Genomic DNA, 14,040 nt, shown 5'->3' with positions numbered 1-14,040 from the left:
ACTGAAGTGGAGGCTGCGCTGTCGGAGGGGCAGTGCTGAGGGAGTGCCACACTGTCGGAGGGGCAGTGCTGAGGGAGTGCCACACTGTCGGAGGGCAGTACTGAGGGAGGGCTGCACTGTCGGAGGGGCAGTACTGAGGGAGCGTTGCGCTGTCAGAGGGGCAGTACTGAGGGAGCGCTGCACTGTCGGAGGGGCAGTACTGAGGGAGCACTGCACTGTCGGAGGGGCAGTACTGAGGGAGCGCTTCGCTGTCAGAGGGGCAGTACTGAGGGAGTGCTGCACTGTCGGAGGGGCAGTACTGAGGGAGCGCTGCACTGTCGGAGGGGCAGTACTGAGGGAGCGCTGCACCGTCGGAGGGGCAGTACTGAGGGAGCGCTGCACTGTCGGAGGGGCAGTACTGAGGGAGCGCTGCACTGTCGGAGGGGCAGTACTGAGGGAGCGCTGCACTGTCGGAGGGGCAGTACTGAGGGACTGCTGCACTGTCGGAGGGGCAGTACTGATGGAGCGCTGCACTGTCGGAGGGGCAGTACTGAGGGAATGCTGCACTGTCGGAGGGGCAGTACTGGCTGCACTGTCGGAGGGGCAGTACTGAGGGAGTGCTGCACTGTTGGAGGGGCAGTACTGAGGGAGTGCTGCGCTGTCGGAGGGGCAGTACTGAGGGAGAGCTGCACTGTCGGAGGGTCAGTACTGAGGGAGCGCTGCACTGTCGGAGGGACAGTACTGAGGGGGCGCTGCACTGTTGGAGGGGCAGTACTGAGGGAGTGCTGCACTGTCGGAGGGGCAGTACTGAGGGAGTGCTGCACTGTCGGAGGGGCAGTACTGAGGGAGTGCTGCACTGTCGGAGGGTCCGTACTGAGGGGGCGCTGCACTGTTGGAGGGGCAGTACTGAGGGAGTGCTGCACTGTCCGAGGGGCAGTACTGAGGGAGCGCTGCACTGTCAGAGGGGCAGTACTGAGGGAGTGCTGCACTGTCGGAGGGGCAGTACTGAGGGAGCGCTGCTCTGTCAGAGGGGCAGTGCTGAGGGAGTGCTGCACTGTCGGAGGGGCAGTACTGAAGGAGTGCTGCACTGTCGGAGGGGCAGTTTTGAGGGAGCGCTGCACTGTCGGAGTGACAGTACTGAGGGTGTGCTGCACTGTCGGAGGGACAGTACTGAGGACGCGCTGCACAGTCGGAGGTTCAGTACTGAGGGCGAGCTGCACTGCCGGAGGGGCAGCACTGAGGGAGTGTTGCACTGTCGGAGGTTCAGTACTGAGGGAGTGCTGCACTGTCGGAGGGGCAGTACTGAGGGGCGTGCTGCACTGTCGGAGGGACAGTACTGAGGGAGCGCTGCACTGTCGGAGGGGCAGTACTGAGGGAAATAGGGAGGTGACAAAAGGCTTTAAACTAGTAAGAAGGGGGGAGGGATCGACAAGAAATGAAACCAGCCTAAATATAAAGAAGGGAAGGAGAGCATAGGAAAGAGTAAAGTAAGGGAGGACATTGATGTCCAGGGAATAAATAGTGTTAAAAAACAGGAGTTTAAAAAGATGGTTTAAAAATAAAGTGAGAGGAACTTCTATTAAAAATGAGTTAAACTGTCTGTACAACAATGCACACAGTGTCCATAATAAACAGGGGAGCTGGAGGCAATCATGCGTTGCGAGGAACCAGACATCGTAGGGATTACTGAGACATGCTAAATTCAGTGCGAGTTTAGCGGCGGCGGTAACTGGTACCACCCCACTCCCGCTGCACAGGCGATGACGAAGTCATCACCGTGCGCAGCGCCCAGTTTTCACCCCGCCTGCAAAATTGGCCGCACGTCCCCTGAATCTGCGCTGGGCGATGACAGCAATCGATTTAAGGGTCAGGAACGGACAACAGGAGGCGCGTGGGGCGGTTAGTAAAGGGGAGGTGGCGAGGGGGGAAAAATAAAATCGGCCGACTTGCTTGTTGTGGCTCGTTGCGTCTTTGAGCGCGGGGTCCGTGCCGCGATCTGGGCAGCCCAGCACTTCACTTGTGTGCCGGGCTGCTGGCACGGCACCCCGCTCCCCCGGTGGTCCAGGTAGGGCCCCACAGAGTTGTGGGCTTGGGCCCTCCCCTTTAATGAGGGGAACAGCCCTTCCAATACACAGCACGACGTGCCCAGTGCAAAGCGCTGCAGAACGCACTGCCCCCGATATTCGGGGTTAGTGCTCTAAGAAGGAAGTGGAGTGTTTGAATTAGCGCTCCACCTCCCTCTTGGGGCGTGTTTAAAACTGAAGTTGGCGATCGCCGGCGCTATTTTTGCGCCGGGCACTAAATTTAGCGCCCAGACGATGTTGGTTGCTAACGAACTTTTCCCCCATGGACTTTCAAAAGGCATTTGATGAAGTATCACATAATAGACTTATTCAGAAAATAGAAGGATATGGTATCAAAGGGACAGCGGTAACTTGATACATTATTGGCTAAGGGATAGGAGGCAGAGAGTAGTGGTGAACCAATGTTTTTCTGACTGGAGGGACGTGTGCAGTGGGGGTCTCAAGGGGTCAGTATTAGGACTATTGCTTTTTTGTTATATATAAATGACCTGGGCTTGAGTATAGGGAGCACAATTTCGAAGTTTGCGGACTATACAAAACTTGGCAACGTAGTAAATAGTGAGCAGGGTAGTAGCAGATTTCAGGAGGACATAGACAGACTGGACTGGTGAAATGGGCCGACACATGGCAGCTGCAATTTACTGCAGATAAGTGTGAAGTGATGAACTTTGGAAGAACAACATGGAGAGGCAGTATAATCTAAATGGTACTATTTTAAGGGGGTGCAAGAACAGAGGGACCTGGGGGTACATATTCACAAATCCTTGAAGATGGCAGGGCAAGTTGATAAGACAGTTAAGAAAGTGTATGAGATACATGGCTTTGTAATAGGGCGATTGAATACAAAAACAAGGTAGTCATGCTAAACCTTTGCAAATCATTGGTTAGGCCTCAGCTAGAATATTGTGTCCAATTCTGGGCACCGCACTTTAGGAAGGATGTCAAGCCTTGGAGAAGGTAGAGACGAGGTTTATCAGGATGATACCAGGGATGAGGGACTTCAGTTATGTGGAGAGATTGAAGAAGCTGGGGTTGTTCTCCTTAGAGCTGAGAGGTTGAGGTGAGAGCGAATAGAGGTATTCCAAATTGAGGTGTTCTGATAGATCAAGTAGGGAGAAACTGTTTCCTCTGGCAAGTGGGTGGGCAACCAGAGGTCATAGCTTTCATATAATTGGTAAAAGAACCAGAGGGGAAATGAGAACTTTCTTCACACAGAGAAGGTCTGTTAAGGTCTGAACGCGTTACCTGAAAGGGAATCAGATTCCATAAGAATTTTCAAAAGGCCATTAGACATGTACTTGAAGGCGACTAATTTGCAGGGTTATAGCGGTAAAGTTGTGGCGTGGGACTAAATTGGACAGCTCTTCAAAGAGCCGGCACGGACATGATGGGCCGAATGGCTTCCTTCTGTCCTATCAGATTCTATAATTCCATGACTGTGCCATTGAGGCAGATTTACTGTAAAATATGTGGCTTTGCTCTGCAAAGTTCAGTGTCAGCATCGAGCGCTCCCAGGGCAGGCACAGCACTCGTTAGATATAGTGCCGAGCTCCCGCTTAATAACAAAGTAACTCGAGGCTTTTCTGCTTGTGCCCGGATGGGAATTTCCCACATCCTGCGCCCTGAACAAGTTGATACAAGTTGTTCAGACGGGATTATGTTGCCAGCTGTCAGGATAGTTTGATTGCTGTTTTGAATGACTCAGTATAAACTCTGAGAACAGTTCCCGAATCACTCCAAAAGACTCTTTAAACCACAAGTGAGTTCATCTTTTTGACACTGCATCAGCACACACTGGGTTCTTGCTCCTAATAACATGTGTGTACGTGTGCCTTTACTGGAACCGTTTATTACTGAAATATAGACTGGCATTTATATCGTGCCTCTCACCAACTCAGGACGTCCCAAAGCGCTTTACAACTAATGAAGTGTAGTCACTGTTGTAATGTAGGAAACTTGGCAGTCAATATGTGCACAGCAAGCTCCCACAAACAGGAATGTGAGATGACCAGATCAACGGATTTTTAGTGATTTTTTTAGTGATGTGGGTTGAAGGATAAATATTGGCCACAGGACACCGGGGAGAACTCTCCTGCTCTTCTTCCAAAACTGGGCGTGGGATCTTTTACGTCCACCTCAGAGGGCAGAAGGGACCTCGGTTTAATGTCTCATCTGAAAGAGGGCGCCTCTGGCAGTGCAGCGCTCCCTCAGTACTGCCCCTCCGACAGTGCAGCGCTCCCTCAGTACTGCCCCTCCAACAGTGCGCGCTCCCTCAGTACTGCCCCTCCAACAGTGCGGCGCTCCCTCAGTACTGCCCCTCCAACAGTGCGGCGCTCCCTCAGTACTGCCCCTCCGACAGTGCGGCGCTCCCTCAGTACTGCCCTGCCGACAGTGCGGTGCTCCCTCAGTACTGCCCCGCCGACAGTGCGGTGCTCCCTCAGTACTGCCCCTCTGACAGTGCAGCGCTCCCTCAGTACTGGCCCTCCCACAGTGCAGTGCTCCCTCAGTACCGCCCCTCCCACAGTGCAGCGCTCCCTCAGTACTGCCCCTCCGACAGTGCAGTGCACCATCAGTATTACCCCTCCAACAGTGCGGCGCTCCCTCAGTACTACCCCTCCAACAGTGCGGCGCTCCCTCAGTACCGCCCCTCCCACAGTGCAGCGCTCCCTCAGTACTGCCCCTCCGACAGTGCAGTGCACCATCAGTATTACCCCTCCAACAGTGCGGCGCTCCCTCAGTACTACCCCTCCAACAGTGCGGTGCTCCCTCAGTACTGACCCTCCCACAGTGCAGTGCACCATCAGTATTACCCCTACAACAGTGCGGCGCTCCCTCAGTACTGACCCTCCCACAGTGCGGCGCTCCCTCAGTACTGACCCTCCCACAGTGCGGCGCTCCCTCAGTACTGCCCCTCTGACAGTGCGGCGCTCCCTCAGTACCGCCCCTCCCACAGTGCGGCGCTCCCTCAGTACTGACCCTCCCACAGTGTGGCGCTCCCTCAGTACTGACCCTCCGACTGTGCAGCGCTCCCTCAGTACTGACCCTCCCACAGTGCAGCGCTCCCTCAGTACGGCCGCTCCGACTGTGCAGATCTCCCTCAATGCTGGCACTGGGGCAATGTCGGGAGTTTCAGAGAAGGCACGGGGGCAATTGGACAAGGGGAGAGCTTTTTCAGAGGGAGGGTCACAGTGCCTATCTATTCTAATCCCATTTCCCAGCACTTAGTCTGTAGCCTTGTATGCTATAGCATTTCAAGTGCTCATCTAAATGCTTCTTGAATGTTGTGAGGGTTCCTGCCTCTACCACCCTTTCAGGCAGTGAGTTCCAGATTCCAACTACTCTCTGGGTGAAAAAGGTTTTCCTCAAATCCCCTCTAAACCTCCTGCCCCTTACCTTGAAACTATGCCCCCTGGTTATTAACCCCTCTACTAAGGGGAAGAGTCCTTTTCTATCTCCCCTATCTATGCCCCTCATAATTTTGTACACCTCAATCAGATTCCCCCCTCAGCCTTAGTCATAGAGTAATACAGCACGGATAGAGGCCCTTCGGCCCATCGTGTCCGCGCCGGCCATCAAGCCCTGCCTAATCTAATCCCATATTCCAGCATTTGGCCCGTAGCCTTGTATGCTATGGCATTTCAAGTGCACATCCAAATGCTTCTTAAATGTTGTGAGGGTTTCTGCCTCCACAACCCTTTCAGGCAGTGAGTTCCAGACTCCAACCACACTCTGGGTGAAAAAGTTCTTTCTCAAATCCCCTCTAAACCTCCCGCCCTTTACCTTGAATCTATGCCCCCTAGTTATTGACCCCTCTACTAAGGGAAAAAGCTCCTCAGCATCCATCCTATCTATGCCCCTCATAATTTTGTACACCTCAATCATGTCCCCCCTCAGCCTCCTCTGCTCCAAGGAAAACAAACCCAATCTGCCCAGTCTCTCTTCATAGCCGAAGCGCTCCAGCCCTGGTAACATCCTGGTGAACCTCCTCTGCACCCTCTCTAACGCGATCACATCCTTCCTGTAGTGTGGCGACCAGAACTGCACACAGTATTCCAGCTGTGGCCTAACCAGTGTTTTATACAGCTCCATCATAACCTCCTTGCTCTTATATTCAATGCCTCGGCTAATGAAGGCAAGTATCCCATATGCCTTTTTTACCACCTTATCCACCTGCTCCGCCGCCTTCAGGGATCTGTGTACTTGCACACCCAGATCCCTCTGACCCTCCGTCTTGCCTAGGGTCTTTCCATTCATTGTGTATTCCTTTGCCTTGTTAGTCCCCCCAAAGTGCATCACCTCGCACTTTTCCGGGTTAAATTCCATTTGCCACTGTTCCGCCCATCTGACCAACCCATCTATATCGTCCTGCAGACTGAGGCTACCCTCCTCGCTATTTACCACCCTACCAATTTTTGTATCATCCGCGAACTTACTGATCATACCCTTTACATTCATATCCAAGTCATTAATGTAGACCACAAACAGCAAGGGACCCAGCACCGATCCCTGTGGTACCCCACTGGCCACAGGCTTCCAGTCACAAAAACAGCCTTCGACCATCACCCTCTGCCTTCTGCCACTAAGCCAGTTTTGTATCCAATGTGCCAAGGCACCCTGGATTCCATGGGCTCTTACCTTCTTGACCAGTCTCCTGTGCGGGACTTTATCGAAGGCCTTACTGAAATCCATGTATACCACATCCACTGCGTTACCCTCATCCACACACCTAGTCACCCCCTCAAAAAATTCAATCAAATTAGTCAGACATGATCTTCCCTTGACAAAGCCATGTTGACTATCCCTGATTAATCCTTGCCTCTCCAAGTGGAGACAAATTTTGTCCCTCAGGATTTTTTCCAATAATTTTCCTACCACTGATGTTAGGCTCACTGGCCTGTAGTTCCCCGGTTTTTCCCTACTACCCTTCTTGAATAATGGTACTACATTAGCGGTTCTCCAGTCCCCTGGCACATCCCCTGTGGCCAGAGAGGTCCTGAATATATGTGTTAGAGCCCCCGCAATCTCCTCCTTTGCCTCACACAGCAGCCTGGGATACATTTCATCCGGGCCTGGGGATTTATCCATTTTTAGGCCAGCTAAAACCGCCAATACCTCCTCCCTCTCGATGTTAATATGTTCGAGCATATCACAGTCCCCCCGCCCTATTTCTATGTCTACATCGTCCTTCTCCATAGTGAAAACAGATGCAAAAAATTCATTTAGGACCCCTCCTACATCTTCCGGCTCCACACACAGATTGCCACTTTTGTCCCTAATGGGCCCTATTTTTTCCCTAGTTATCCTCTTACCCTTAATATACTTATAAAACATCTTAGGATTTTCCTTTATTTTGCTCGCCAGTGTTATTTCATGGCCCCTCCTTGATCTCCTAATTTCTTTTTTAAGTATCCCCCTGCACTTTTTGTACTCCTCTAGGGCTTCCTCCGTCTTTAGCCTTTTGTATCTACCAAAAGCCCTCCTTTTTTTCCTAATCCATTCTCGTATATCCCCTGACATCCAAGGTTCCCTGTGGTTTTTGGAACCACCCTTGACCTTTACGGGAACATGTTGCCATTGTATGATCTCAATCTCCCTTCTGAAAGCCTCCCATTGCTCCGATGCGGATTTTCCTACAAGTAGCTGATCCCAGTCCATTTTGGCCAGATCCTGCCTTATCCTATTAAAATCGGCCTTCCCCCAATTTAGAACCTTTATTTCCGGCCCATCCCTGTCCTTTTCCATGACCACCTTAAATCTTACCATATTGTGGTCACTATCACTCTGCTCTAAGGAAAACAACCCCAGCCTGTCCAGTCTCTCTTCATAGCTGAAACGCTCCAGCCCAGGTAACATCCTGGTGAATCTCCTCTGCACCCTCTCCAATGCAATCACATCCTTCCTATAGTGTGGCGACCAGAACTGCACACAGTATTCCAGCTGTGGCCTAACTAGCATTTTGTACAGCTCCATCATAACCTCCCTGCTCTTATATTCTATGCCTCGGCTAATGAAGGCAAGTATCCCATATGCCTTCTTAACTACCTTATCTACCTGTCCTGCTGCCTTCAGGGATCTATGTAAATGCACACCAAGGTCCCTCTGATCCTCTGTCCTTCCTAGGGTCCTACCATTCATTGTGTATTCCCTTGCCTTGTTAGTCCTCCCAAAATGCATCACCTCACACTTTTCAGGGTTAAATTCCATTTGCCACTGTTCTGCCTATCTGACCAACCCCTCTATATTGTCCTGTAGCCTGAGGCTTCCCTCCTCACTATTTACCACTCTACCAATTTTCGTGTCATCTGCAAACTTACTGATCATACCTCCTACATTCATATCTAAATCATTAATGTACACTACAAACAGCAAGGGACCCAACACCGATCCCTGCGGTACACCACTGGACACAGGCTTCCAGTCATAAAAACAACCTTCGACCATCACCTTCTGCCTCCTGCCACTAAGCCAATTTTGGATCTAATGTGCCAAATTGCCGTGGATCCCATGGGCTCTTACCTTCTTGACCACTCTCCCATGCGGGGCTTTGTCTAAAGCCTTACTGAAGTCCATGTAGACTACATCAACTGCATTACCCTCACCCACACACCTAGTCACCCCCTCGAAAAATTCAATCAAATTGGTTAGACATGATCTCCCCCTGACAAAGCCATGCTGACTATCCTTGATTAATCCTTGTCTCTCCAAGTGGAGACTAATTCTGTCCCTCAGAATTTTTTCTAGGCCTGGTAGCACTGCCATTAAGAAGTATCACCATGGCGAACTTCGACCCTAGTGCTGAGTTCAGTGCTGGGTCCTAAGCTCACCAGGTAAACCCAGTGTGAATACAGACTCACAGAGGCACTGTCAGCACCTGTTAAAGGGACACACACATCGTTCATGTAAGTTTGCATTTAAGCTTTTGGACTGTTTTTAAAAAATTTTTGCTGAAGTAGTGGCTTGTTGCAATAGATGATAAAAGTTTTTTAAGTGTGTAGGGAGTGCTGCTGAATGTTTGCAAGGCCTCGGATAGTAAAGGAAGGCCTCTGAGAAGACAAAAAATGCTGCAAATACTCAGTAGGTCAGGCAACATCCGTGGAGAGAGAGACAGAGTTCACGGTCGGGACCCTGCTGTCAAAACATGCCCACCTGCATTTCCTGATGTCAGGTTTGCCAGCACTGAGCCGTCCCAACAGGCAGCGGCGGGGGACCCAATTCAAATCATTAACAATGCTTTTTTCCCCAGCTTTTTGAATTTGACAGGTTGCCCACCAGTTTCCTGCAGTGCCTAGACCTTGTCTTTGAAGCTGAGGCAGGAGGTCAGTGGCCATTGAATCAGATGTGGAGTTGACAGCTTCAGATGTCAAGTCAAAGCTCCCCGCTGATTGAGAAATGTTCCCTTAACCACTAGCTTCTCTAAACTGCATTTCCACTACAGATTCACAAGTCTCCATCCAGTCTGACTTCATTACCTCTCCCACCATTGACAGATCGCTTCTGTCATCTCTGTTTCACCTGCCATCTATTCCATCAGCATGGGTGTTGTGGTGTATGTGCCTTTAAGAGCCCCAGGTGTGCGTAATGCCGGTAATTGCCACTTGGGCTATATAAGCCTGTGTATTGTGTATACCCTTTAGAACCCCCCCCCCCAGACTTTGCTTAGTAAATACCTATGAACCAACTCCTGTCTTCAGTGTCTTTATCAACACACGGACACTACAGTGGCGACGAAGTGGAAACGGACTTACCTGCAATTCGGCAGCACCTCAAGGACATCGATTCCTCGGGCGTCCAGAAGACTCAAGGAAGTGAGAGAAACTGTGGTTTCACCAGCTGGCCAAGCTGGTGGCAGGTACTGCGCTAATCCTTCCTGGGCATCAGGCTGGGGCTCCAGCGGCTGGCTCTACAGCTGAGACAGGCAGCAAAATCGGAGGCAAGCAATAACGGACTGGAAGGGAGCACTCGGGAGACGGCCGGCGCAGCAAGCAGGTCAGCGTTCAGACCTCCGGCGGGAACGAGTCTCCAACAGTGAATAAACGGAAACCGCAGTAAAAACAGCGTTGTTATCGGCAGCAGCGGCGGGAAAGCGCGGGAAGCGCCATATCTTTGATACAGAAAAAAAAAAGCGCGGGAAGCGCCATATCTTTTCTGAAATGCCTAAATCTGGTAATATTGATGCTTTTGATAGCGAAATAGAGGATTGGACCACATACGTGGAAAGAGTAGAGGTATATTGCACTGCAAATGGAATAGAAGATGAAAAAAAAGCTTCAGTACTTCTGAACTTAATGGCCGCAAAGACATACGGGCTGTTACGAAACTTAATCACTCCAGCCAAACCAAAGGACAAGAATTTTAAAGAAATTGTTGATACCCTGCAGGAGCACTTAAACCCAACACCGCTGCTAATAGCGGAATGATTCAAGTTCTTCAAGAGAAATCAACACAAGAATGAAAGTAATGCTGATTACCTAACCGAATTAAGAAAGCTATCAAAGTACTGCCAATTCGGGGCAGGACTATCAGATTATCTTCGAGACAAATTCGTTTGCGGTCTCTTAAGTGAAGGAACACAAAAAAGACTGCTTTCTGAAAAAGATTTAACATTGGACAAAGCTTTCAGTATGGCTGTATCATACGAAGCAGCAGCAAAAGGAGCTGCAGAGATACAACAAAAGACACAGGACTTTGGCACCCATGAAATGACACAGGGGTTCGGAAGATGTTATCGCTGCGGCAGATCCACCCATAACCAGAGGGACTGCTGGTTCAAGGACAAAGCATGCAGGCAATGCGGGAAGATTGGACACATTGCACGGGTATGCCAATCTGGACAAAATAAATCCACTTACAGAAAACAAAAAATCAATAAAGAAAAGTACAGGATGGTACAAATGATGATGGACAGTAGCTCCGAAGACCAGAAGAGCGATAGCGACTTCAAAAACAAGAGACTAAGCTGTCTCAAATTACATAATGTACTTGCCAAAGAGGATTACCAAACCATTTGGGTTACCCTCACAATAGCAGGGTCCCCAGTTAAAATGGAGCTAGATACAGGATCAGCTCTAACCGTAATAAATCGACGAGATTACGAGAGGCTATTTTCGCATATACCTCTAAAAGACACATCCATTATCTTAAAAACATATACGGGGCAGAAAGTATACCCCAAAGGAAAAATAAGGGTGCCTGTTGTATACAACGGCAAAGAAATACAAAAGTTGTATTTATACATTCTACAAGATGGTGGTCCACCGTTGTTGGGACGTGAATGGATCAGGAAGATACGTTTAGACTGGCACTCCATTCAGGCACTGACGGTGGTGACCAGTAAGGAAAAAAACAATGATGACATCATACCTGAACGATTAAAAGACATCTTGGCCAACGCCAAAGAAGTGTTTCAAGAGAAACTAGGAACCTTGAAAGGCATCACCGCCTCAATAAAAGTGGAAGATGCAGCAATTCCCAAATTTTTTAAGGCAGGACCGGTGCCATACGCAATACGTCCAGCAGTCGAGGCAGAGCTGGAGAATTTGGAAAAAGCAGGCATATTATCCAAAATAGATTGGAGCGAATGGGCAACACCCATCGTTCCAGTCATGAAAAAAGCATTGAAAAATAACTCTGAAGAACAGAGAAAAATTCGCATCTGTGGTGACTTCAAGGTGACTGTAAACCCGGTCCTTCACACGGTACAGTATCCTATTCCGAGGATAGAAGATATTTTCACCTCACTATCCGGAGGGAAACGTTTCACCAAAATTGACTTGGCACAAGCATATCTACAGATAGAGGTTGAAGAGGCCTCTAAAAAGTATCTCACGATTAATACACACAAAGGCCTGTACCAGTACAATCGACTGGTTTCCGGAGTAGCATCAGCTCCAGCTATCTGGCAAAGAGCTATGGAGCAAGTCCTCCAAGGGATTCCGGGGACTCAATGCTACCTAGACGACATCCTTATAACAGGAGAAAATGACAATGAGCACCTTGACAATTTGGAGCAGGTGCTCACGAGGCTGAGAGAACGGGGCCTACGAGCAAATCGCCCCAAGTGCGAATTTTTCCAGAAACAAATATCATATTGTGGCCACATAATTAACGAAGAAGGGTTGCATAAATCACCTGAAAAAATTGAAGCAGTCATAAAAGCCCCAGCACCTGAAAATGTCTCACAATTAAGGTCGTTCCTGGGATTGATAAATTACTATCATAAATTTTTACCGAACTTGTCAACTGTTCTGCACCCTCTTAACGAACTGCTACAAACGGGAGTAATTTGGAAATGGAGCGACGACTGTAAACGTGCCTTCCATAAATGCAAAGGCTTGATCACGTCCAAGGAAGTTTTGGCTCATTACAACCCATCACTGCCAATCAGACTGGCGTGCGATGCATCCCCTTACGGCGTAGGAGCGGTATTATCGCATAGATTCCCTGATGGCTCGGAGCGGCCGATAGCTTTTGCGTCACGCTCATTGAACTCAGCTGAGCGTAACTATGCCCAGATCGACAGGGAAGCACTCAGCCTGGTATGGGGAGTTAAGAAATTCAACCATTACCTACACGGACAAAAATTTACCTTGTTGACTGACCATCAACCCCTCGTCTCCATATTCAACCCTAAAAAGGGCGTTCCCATTATGACAGTGCAAAGGCTACAGAGGTGGTCCCTTTTCCTAGGGGCACACCAACATGACATAGAATACAAAGGATCAAAACAGCATGGGAATGCTGACGGTTTATCGCGCCTACCGTTGGCAACGGTAGAAGAGGCACCTACAGTGGACCCAGTGGAGATGTTCCACTCAACCATAGTGGAATGTCTACCTGTAACAAATTCTGCATTGAAAAGGAAGCGAGAAATGACCCGACTCTCTCACGAGTCTACGATTTAACGGTGAAGGGATGGCCAGCACATGGCGAACACTGTTGCCAGCATTCTCGCAAAGAAGAGAACAGCTGTCAGTGTGCCGAGGAACCTTGATGTGTGGATCCAGAGTGGTGATTCCACCCAAACTCCAGGATAAAGTGCTAAAAGAGCTTCACAAGGGGCATCTGGGTGGAGTGAAAATGAAGAACCTAGCCAGAGCGTTTGTGTGGTGGCCAGGTATCGATGGAGACATCGAAGAAATGACCAAGAGCTGCCTAGGATGCCAGAAGGTCCAAAACGCCCCACCACAAGCCCCTCTACATCAATGGGAGTGGCCCTCATCTCCGTGGCAAAGGGTACACATCGACTTTGCTGGTCCATTTATGGACTCAATGTTCTTAATCGTGGTTGATGCACACTCCAAGTGGCTGGAGGTAATAAAGATGTCCTCCACCACCACGGAAAAAACCATCACAGTATTAAGGACCATATTTGCCAGGAATGGGCTGCCTGAACAGATCTGTTCTGATAATGGACCGCAATTTGTGTCCGAAGAATTCAGGAAGTTCTTAAAAAAACAATGGGGTTAAGCACTGCACGTCCGCCCCATACCATCCCGCCACCAATGGATTGGCTGAAAGGTTTGTCCAGACCTTCAAGAAGGCCATAAAGGCCATGGGTAATGAAGACATAAATCTACAGCATAAGGTAGATAACTTCTTGTTTGCATACAGGAATGCAACACATGTGGTTACAAACCAAACTCCCGCCATGATGTTCTTCAATAGAAGCCTAAGATGCCGGCTGGATTTGATCAAGCCAAACATCAGAAGGGACATGGAGAACCGGCAATTTCAAGGCATGAATGAAAGGCCAACTAGAACCTTCCAGATAGGTCAACAAGTTTTGGCCCGGGACTACCGTACCAAGAAATGGCAGCCTGGAACTATTTGCACATGACTAGGACTGCTGATGTATACCGTGGACATTGGAGAAAGCATAATAAGGCGCCCTGCTGACCAGATCATAGAGTCATCCGAAAAGGGACAACCTACACCACAACTCTATATGCCTAATGATGAAGCAGAGATACCCATAGTA

The 14,040-nt window shown here is 49.5% G+C and overlaps 1 pseudogene; it reads left to right on the top strand.

Moving 5' to 3' along the window:
• LOC147113190 (uncharacterized) overlaps positions 1 to 14,040 on the top strand; it is a 99,446-nt pseudogene that overhangs the window by 5,632 nt on the left and 79,774 nt on the right.

Source organism: Somniosus microcephalus, chromosome 9 (genome assembly GCF_052327205.1).
Source record: "Somniosus microcephalus isolate GS21.2 chromosome 9, FLI_Smic_1.0, whole genome shotgun sequence".
In the NCBI taxonomy this organism is placed as follows: Eukaryota; Metazoa; Chordata; class Chondrichthyes; order Squaliformes; family Somniosidae; genus Somniosus; species Somniosus microcephalus.
This window is presented reverse-complemented; position numbering and strand designations above follow the sequence as displayed.